Raw genomic sequence first — 9,643 nt, forward strand, 5'->3', positions numbered from 1 at the left:
AGCTGGTTTTTTCCAGCATGGTCTTAACTTCAACCCCAATGACCTCAGACTATGCTGGTTGACCTTCTGTAGAGTTTGACCTGCTGTGTTTCTCCTCCATGGTCTTAACTTCAACCCTGGTGTCCTCACATTATCCTGGTTGACCTTATGTACAGTTTGACCTGCTGGGTTTCTCCTGCATGGTCTTAACTTCAACCCTGGTGACTGTAGACTATACTGTTGACCTTATGTACAGTTTGACCTGCTGGGTTTCTCCAGCCTAGTCTTAACTTCAACGCCAGTGTCCTCAGACTATCCTGGTTGACCTTCTGTACGGTTTGACCTGCTGTGCTTCTCCTGCATGGTCTTAACTTGAACCCTGGTGTCCTCAGATTATCTTGGTTGACCTTCTGTCCTGTTTGACCTGCTGGGTTTCTTCATCATGGTCTTAACTTCAACCCTGGTGTCCTCAGCCTATCCTGGTTGACCTTCTGTGCAGTTTGACCTGCTGGGTTTCCCCATCATGGTCTGAACTTCAACCCTTGTGTCCTCAGATTATCCTGGTTTACCGTCTATACAGTTTGATCTGCTGGGTTTCTCCTGCATGGTCTTCACTTCAAGCCTGGTGACTGTAGACTATACTGGTTAACCTTATGTACAGTTTGACCTGCTGGGTTTCTCCAGCATGGTCTCAACTTCAACCACAGTGTCCTCAGACTATCCTGGTTCACCTTATGTACAGTTTGTCCTGCTGGGTTTCTCCTTCATTGGTTTTAACTTCAACCCTTGTGTCCTCAGACTATCCTGGTTCACCTTATGTACAGTTTGTCCTGCTGGGTTTCTCCTTCATTGGTTTTAACTTCAACCCTTGTGTCCTCAGATTATCCTGGCTTACTGTCTATACAGTTTGACCTGCTGGGTTTCACCAGCATGTTCTTAACTTCAACCCTGGTGTCTGTAGACAATACTGGCTGACCTTCTATACAGTTTGACCTGCTGGGTTTCTCCATCTTGGTCTTAAGTTCAACCCCAATGTCATCAGATATTCTGGATGACCTTACATACATCTTGAACTGCTAAGTTTCTCCAACATAGTCTTAACTTCAAACCCGGTCTTTGCAGACAATCCTGGTTTACCTTCTGTACAGGTTGATCTGCTGGGTTTCATGGTCTTAACTTCAACCTCGGTGTCTGCAGATAATCCTGGATGAGCTTCTGTACAGTTTGACCTGCTGGGTTTCTCCATCATGGCCTTAACCTCAACCCTGGTGTCCTCACACTATCCTGGTTGGCCATTTGTACAGTTTAACGTGCTGGGTTTCTCCTGCATGGCCTTAACTTCAGCCCTGGTGTCATCAGACTATCCTGATTGATCTTCTGTACTGTTTCACCTGCTGAGTTTCTCCATCATGGTCTTATCTTCAACCCTGGTTCCTCACACAATCCTGGTGGACCTTCTGTACACTTTGATGTGCTGGGTTTCATTTTCTTAACTTTAACCTCGGTGTTTGCAGACAATCCTGGTTGACCTTCTGAACAGTTTCCCACATTGAGTTTATCAATCATGGTCTTAAATTCAACCCTGGTGTCCTCAAAATATCCTGGTTGACCTTAGTACGGTTTGACCTGCTGGGTTTCTCCTGCGTGGGTCTAAAGTTCAAACCTGTGTCTTCAGACTATCCTGGTTGAGCTTCTGTACAGTTTGAACTGTTGATCCTCTCTAGCATGGTCCTAACGTCAACCCTGGTGTCCTCAGACTCTCCTGGTTGACCTTCTGTACAGTTTAATCAGCTGGGTTTTTCCAGCATGGTCTCAATTTCAACCCTGGTGTCCCCAGTGTATCCTGGTTGACCTTCTGAAGAATTTGACCTGCTGTGATGCTCTAGCATGGTCTTAATTTCAACCCTGGTGTCCTCAGCCTATCCTGTTTGTCCTTCTGTACAGTTTGACCTGCTGGGTGTCTCCATCATGGTCTTAACTTCAACCCCAGTGTACTCAGACAACACTGGTTGACCTTCTGTACAGTTTGACATGCTGGGTTTCTCCAGCATTGCGTCTTTCCTTCAACCACGGTGTCAGCAGAATATTCTGGTTGACTTTATGTAGAGTTTAATGCTGAGTTTCTGCAGCATGGTCTTAACTTCAACTCTGGTGTCTGTAGACAATCCTGGTTGACCTTATGTACAATTTGACCTGCTGGGTTTCTCCTGCATGGTCATAACGTCAACCCTTGTGTCCTCAGATTACCGTGGTTGACCTTCTGTACAGTTTGAAATGCTGGGTTTCTCCAGCATGGTCTTAACTTCAACTCCGCTGTCCTCAGACTATCTGGGTTGATGTTATGTACAGTTTGACCTGCTGGGTTTCTCCAGCATGGTCTTAAGTTCAACCCGTGTCCTCTGACTATCCTGGTTGACCTTCTGTACAGATTGACCTGCTGGGTTTCACCAGGATTGTGTCTTTACTTCAACAATGGTGTCAGCAGACTATTCTGGTTGACCTGATGCAGATTTCAACCTGCTGAGTTTCTCCAGCATGGTCCTAACTTCAACACTGGTGTCAGCAGACAATCCTGGTTGGCCTTATGTACAGTGTGAGCTGCTGGATTTCTCGAGCATGTTCTTAACTTCAACCCCGGGGTCTGTAGACAATCCTGGTTTACCTTCTGTACAGTTTGATCTGCTGGGTTTCATGGTCTTAACTTCAACCTTGGAGCCCTCAGATTATCCTGGTTGATCTTCTGTACAGTTTGACCTGCTGGGTTTCACCATCATGGGTTGACTTCAACCCTTGTGTCATTAGACAATCCTGGTAGACCTTCTGTACACTTTGATGTGCTGAGCTTCACGTTCTTAACTTTAACCTCCGTGTCTGCAGACAATCCTGGTTGACCTTCTGTACAGTTTCACATGTTGGCTTTCTCAATCATGGTCTTATCTTCAACCCACGTGTCCTCACACTATCCTGCTTGAACTTCTGTACAGTTTGACCTGCTGAGTTGCTCATGCATGGTCTAAACCTCAACCCCGGTGTCCTCAAATTATCCTGTTTGACCTTCTGTACAGTTTGACATGTTGGGCTTATCCATCATGGTCCTAACTTCAACCCTGGTGTCCGCAGACTATCCTGGTTGACGTTTTGTACAGTTTGTCCTGCTGAGTTTCTCCTGCATGGTCTAAAATTCAACCCACATGTCTTCAAACTATCCTTGTTGACCTTCTGTACAGTTTAACCTGCTTGGCTTCTCCATCATGGTCCTAACTTCAACCATGGTCTCTGTAGACAATACTGGTTGACCTTATGTACAGTTTGACCTGTTAGATATCTCCAGCATGGTCTTAACTTCAACCCTGCTGGCTGTAGACAATGCTGGTTGACCTTATATACTGTTTGACCTGCTGGGTTTCTCCATCTTGGAATTAAGTTCAACCCCAATGTCATCAGATATTCTGGTTGACCTTACATACATCTTGAACTGCTAGGTTTCTCCAACATAGTCTTAACTTCAAACACGGTGTTTGCAGACAATCCTGGTTTACCTTCTGTACAGTTTGATCTGCTGGGCTGCATGATCTTAACTTCAACCCCGGTGTCCGTAGACAATCCTGGTTGACCTTATGTACAATTTGACCTCCTGGGTTTCTCCTGCATGGTCCTAACGTCAACCCTTGAGTCCTCAGATTACCCTGGTTGACCTTCTATACAGTTGGAAATGCTGGGTTTCTCCTACATGGTCTTAAGTTCAACCCCGGTGTCTGTAGACAATCCTGGTTGACCTTATGTAGCGTTTGTCCTGCTGGGTTTCTCCTGCATGGTCTTCATTTCAAGCCTGGTGACTGTAGACTATACTGGTTGACCTTCTGTACAGTTTGACCTGCTGGGTGTCTTGTGCATGGTCTTACCTTCAACCCCAGTGTCCTCAGCCTATCCTGGTTGACCTTCTGTAGAGTTTGACCTGCTGTGTTTCTCCTCCCTGGTCTTAACTTCAACCCTAGTCTCTGAAGACAATACTGGTTGAACTTATGTAAAGTTTGACCTGCTGGGTTTCTCCAGCATTGTAACTTTACTTCAACCACGGTGTCATCAGACTATTCTCGTTGACATTATGTAGAGTTTAACTTCCTGAGTTTCTCCAGCATGGTCTTAACTTCAACCCTGCTGCCCTCAGATTATCTTGGTTGACCTTCTGTAGTTTGACCTGTAGGGTTTCTTCATAATGGGTTTAATTTCAATCCTGGTGTCCTCCGATTATCCTGGGTAACCTTCTGTACAATTTGACCTGCTGGGTTCCTTCATCACGGTCTTAACTTCAACCCTGGTGTCCTCAGATTATCCTGGTTGACCTTCTGTACAGTTTGACCTGCTGAATTTCTCCTACATGGCCTTAACTTCACCCCCGGTGTCTGTAGACAATCCTGGTTGACCTTATGTACAGTTTGACCAGCTGGGTTCCTCCTGCATGGTCATAACTTCAAGCCTGGTGAATGTAGACTATACTGCTTGACCTTATGTACAATTTGACCAGCTGGTTTTTTCCAGCATGGTCTTAACTTCAACCCCAATGACCTCAGACTATGCTGGTTGACCTTCTGTAGAGTTTGACCTGCTGTGTTTCTCCTCCATGGTCTTAACTTCAACCCTGGTGTCCTCACATTATCCTGGTTGACCTTATGTACAGTTTGACCTGCTGGGTTTCTCCTGCATGGTCTTAACTTCAACCCTGGTGACTGTAGACTATACTGTTGACCTTATGTACAGTTTGACCTGCTGGGTTTCTCCAGCCTAGTCTTAACTTCAACGCCAGTGTCCTCAGACTATCCTGGTTGACCTTCTGTACGGTTTGACCTGCTGTGCTTCTCCTGCATGGTCTTAACTTGAACCCTGGTGTCCTCAGATTATCTTGGTTGACCTTCTGTCCTGTTTGACCTGCTGGGTTTCTTCATCATGGTCTTAACTTCAACCCTGGTGTCCTCAGCCTATCCTGGTTGACCTTCTGTGCAGTTTGACCTGCTGGGTTTCCCCATCATGGTCTGAACTTCAACCCTTGTGTCCTCAGATTATCCTGGTTTACCGTCTATACAGTTTGATCTGCTGGGTTTCTCCTGCATGGTCTTCACTTCAAGCCTGGTGACTGTAGACTATACTGGTTAACCTTATGTACAGTTTGACCTGCTGGGTTTCTCCAGCATGGTCTCAACTTCAACCACAGTGTCCTCAGACTATCCTGGTTCACCTTATGTACAGTTTGTCCTGCTGGGTTTCTCCTTCATTGGTTTTAACTTCAACCCTTGTGTCCTCAGACTATCCTGGTTCACCTTATGTACAGTTTGTCCTGCTGGGTTTCTCCTTCATTGGTTTTAACTTCAACCCTTGTGTCCTCAGATTATCCTGGCTTACTGTCTATACAGTTTGACCTGCTGGGTTTCACCAGCATGTTCTTAACTTCAACCCTGGTGTCTGTAGACAATACTGGCTGACCTTCTATACAGTTTGACCTGCTGGGTTTCTCCATCTTGGTCTTAAGTTCAACCCCAATGTCATCAGATATTCTGGATGACCTTACATACATCTTGAACTGCTAAGTTTCTCCAACATAGTCTTAACTTCAAACCCGGTCTTTGCAGACAATCCTGGTTTACCTTCTGTACAGGTTGATCTGCTGGGTTTCATGGTCTTAACTTCAACCTCGGTGTCTGCAGATAATCCTGGATGAGCTTCTGTACAGTTTGACCTGCTGGGTTTCTCCATCATGGCCTTAACCTCAACCCTGGTGTCCTCACACTATCCTGGTTGGCCATTTGTACAGTTTAACGTGCTGGGTTTCTCCTGCATGGCCTTAACTTCAGCCCTGGTGTCATCAGACTATCCTGATTGATCTTCTGTACTGTTTCACCTGCTGAGTTTCTCCATCATGGTCTTATCTTCAACCCTGGTTCCTCACACAATCCTGGTGGACCTTCTGTACACTTTGATGTGCTGGGTTTCATTTTCTTAACTTTAACCTCGGTGTTTGCAGACAATCCTGGTTGACCTTCTGAACAGTTTCCCACATTGAGTTTATCAATCATGGTCTTAAATTCAACCCTGGTGTCCTCAAAATATCCTGGTTGACCTTAGTACGGTTTGACCTGCTGGGTTTCTCCTGCGTGGGTCTAAAGTTCAAACCTGTGTCTTCAGACTATCCTGGTTGAGCTTCTGTACAGTTTGAACTGTTGATCCTCTCTAGCATGGTCCTAACGTCAACCCTGGTGTCCTCAGACTCTCCTGGTTGACCTTCTGTACAGTTTAATCAGCTGGGTTTTTCCAGCATGGTCTCAATTTCAACCCTGGTGTCCCCAGTGTATCCTGGTTGACCTTCTGAAGAATTTGACCTGCTGTGATGCTCTAGCATGGTCTTAATTTCAACCCTGGTGTCCTCAGCCTATCCTGTTTGTCCTTCTGTACAGTTTGACCTGCTGGGTGTCTCCATCATGGTCTTAACTTCAACCCCAGTGTACTCAGACAACACTGGTTGACCTTCTGTACAGTTTGACATGCTGGGTTTCTCCAGCATTGCGTCTTTCCTTCAACCACGGTGTCAGCAGAATATTCTGGTTGACTTTATGTAGAGTTTAATGCTGAGTTTCTGCAGCATGGTCTTAACTTCAACTCTGGTGTCTGTAGACAATCCTGGTTGACCTTATGTACAATTTGACCTGCTGGGTTTCTCCTGCATGGTCATAACGTCAACCCTTGTGTCCTCAGATTACCGTGGTTGACCTTCTGTACAGTTTGAAATGCTGGGTTTCTCCAGCATGGTCTTAACTTCAACTCCGCTGTCCTCAGACTATCTGGGTTGATGTTATGTACAGTTTGACCTGCTGGGTTTCTCCAGCATGGTCTTAAGTTCAACCCGTGTCCTCTGACTATCCTGGTTGACCTTCAGTACAGATTGACCTGCTGGGTTTCACCAGGATTGTGTCTTTACTTCAACAATGGTGTCAGCAGACTATTCTGGTTGACCTGATGCAGAGTTTAACCTGCTGAGTTTCTCCAGCATGGTCCTAACTCAACACTGGTGTCAGCAGACAATCCTGGTTGGCCTTATGTACAGTGTGAGCTGCTGGATTTCTCCAGCATGTTCTGAACTTCAACCCCGGTGTCTGTAGACAATCCTGGTTTACCTTCTGTACAGTTTGATCTGCTGGGTTTCATGGTATTAACTTCAACCTTGGAGCCCTCAGATTATCCTGGTTGATCTTCTGTACAGTTTGACCTGCTGGGTTTCACCATCATGGGCTGAACTTCAACCCTTGTGTCCTTAGACAATCCTGGTGGACCTTCTGTACACTTTGATGTGCTGGGCTTCACATTCTTAACTTTAACCTCCGTGTCTGCAGACAATCCTGGTTGACCTTCTGTACAGTTTCACATGTTGGCTTTCTCAATCATGGTCTTATCTTCAACCCACGTGTCCTCACACTATCCTGCTTGAACTTCTGTACAGTTTGACCTGCTGAGTTGCTCATGCATGGTCTAAACCTCAACCCCGGTGTCCTCAAATTATCCTGTTTGACCTTCTGTACAGTTTGACATGTTGGGCTTCTCCATCATGGTCCTAACTTCAACCCTGGTGTCCGCAGACTATCCTGGTTGACGTTTTGTACAGTTTGTCCTGCTGAGTTTCTCCTGCATGGTCTAAAATTCAACCCACATGTCTTCAAACTATCCTTGTTGACCTTCTGTACAGTTTAACCTGCTTGGCTTCTCCATCATAGTCCTAACTTCAACCATGGTCTCTGTAGACAATACTGGTTGACCTTATGTACAGTTTGACCTGTTAGATATCTCCACCATGGTCTTAACTTCAACCCTGCTGGCTGTAGACAATGCTGGTTGACCTTATATACTGTTTGACCTGCTGGGTTTCTCCATCTTGGAATTAAGTTCAACCCCAATGTCATCAGATATTCTGGTTGACCTTACATACATCTTGAACTGCTAGGTTTCTCCAACATAGTCTTAACTTCAAACACGGTGTTTGCAGACAATCCTGGTTTACCTTCTGTACAGTTTGATCTGCTGGGCTGCATGATCTTAACTTCAACCCCGGTGTCCGTAGACAATCCTGGTTGACCTTATGTACAATTTGACCTGCTGGGTTTCTCCTGCATGGTCCTAACGTCAACCCTTGTGTCCTCAGATTACCCTGGTTGACCTTCTATACAGTTGGAAATGCTGGGTTTCTCCTACATGGTCTTAAGTTCAACCCCGGTGTCTGTAGACAATCCTGGTTGACCTTATGTAGCGTTTGTCCTGCTGGGTTTCTCCTGCATGGTCTTCATTTCAAGCCTGGTGACTGTAGACTATACTGGTTGACCTTCTGTACAGTTTGACCTGCTGGGTGTCTCGTGCATGGTCTTACCTTCAACCCCAGTGTCCTCAGCCTATCCTGGTTGACCTTCTGTAGTGTTTGACCTGCTGTGTTTCTCCTCCATGGTCTTAACTTCAACCCTAGTCTCTGAAGACAATACTGGTTGAACTTATGTAAAGTTTGACCTGCTGGGTTTCTCCAGCATTGTAACTTTACTTCAACCACGGTGTCATCAGACTATTCTCGTTGACATTATGTAGAGTTTAACTTCCTGAGTTTCTCCAGCATGGTCTTAACTTCAACCCTGCTGCCCTCAGATTATCTTGGTTGACCTTCTGTAGTTTGACCTGTAGGGTTTCTTCATAATGGGTTTAATTTCAATCCTGGTGTCCTCCGATTATCCTGGGTAACCTTCTGTACAATTTGACCTGCTGGGTTCCTTCATCACGGTCTTAACTTCAACCCTGGTGTCCTCAGATTATCCTGGTTGACCTTCTGTACAGTTTGACCTGCTGGGTTTCTCCTACATGGCCTTAACTTCAACCCCGGTGTCTGTAGACAATCCTGGTTGACCTTATGTACAGTTTGACCAGCTGGGTTCCTCCTGCATGGTCATAACTTCAAGCCTGGTGAATGTAGACTATACTGCTTGACCTTATGTACAATTTGACCAGCTGGTTTTTTCCAGCATGGTCTTAACTTCAACCCCAATGACCTCAGACTATGCTGGTTGACCTTCTGTAGAGTTTGACCTGCTGTATTTCTCCTCCATGGTCTTAACTTCAACCCTGGTGTCCTCACATTATCCTGGTTGACCTTATGTACAGTTTGACCTGCTGGGTTTCTCCAGCATAGTCTTAACTTCAACGCCAGTGTCCTCAGACTATCCTGGTTGACCTTCTGTACGGTTTGACCTGCTGTGCTTCTCCTGCATGGTCTTAACTTGAACCCTGGTGTCCTCAGATTATCCTGGTTGACCTTCTGTCCTGTTTGACCTGCTGGGTTTCTTCATCATGGTCTTAACTTCAACCCTGGTGTCCTCAGCCTATCCTGGTTGACTTTCTGTGCAGTTTGACCTGCTGGGTTTCCCCATCATGGTCTGAACTTCAACCCTTGTGTCCTCAGATTATCCTGGTTTACCGTCTATACAGTTTGATCTGCTGGGTTTCTCCTGCATGGTCTTCACTTCAAGCCTGGTGACTGTAGACTATACTGGTTAACCTTATGTACAGTTTGACCTGCTGGGTTTCTCCAGCATGGTCTCAACTTCAACCACAGTGTCCTCAGACTATCCTGGTTGACCTTATGTAC

Source organism: Narcine bancroftii, chromosome 2 (genome assembly GCF_036971445.1).
Source record: "Narcine bancroftii isolate sNarBan1 chromosome 2, sNarBan1.hap1, whole genome shotgun sequence".
NCBI classification, from domain to species: Eukaryota; Metazoa; Chordata; class Chondrichthyes; order Torpediniformes; family Narcinidae; genus Narcine; species Narcine bancroftii.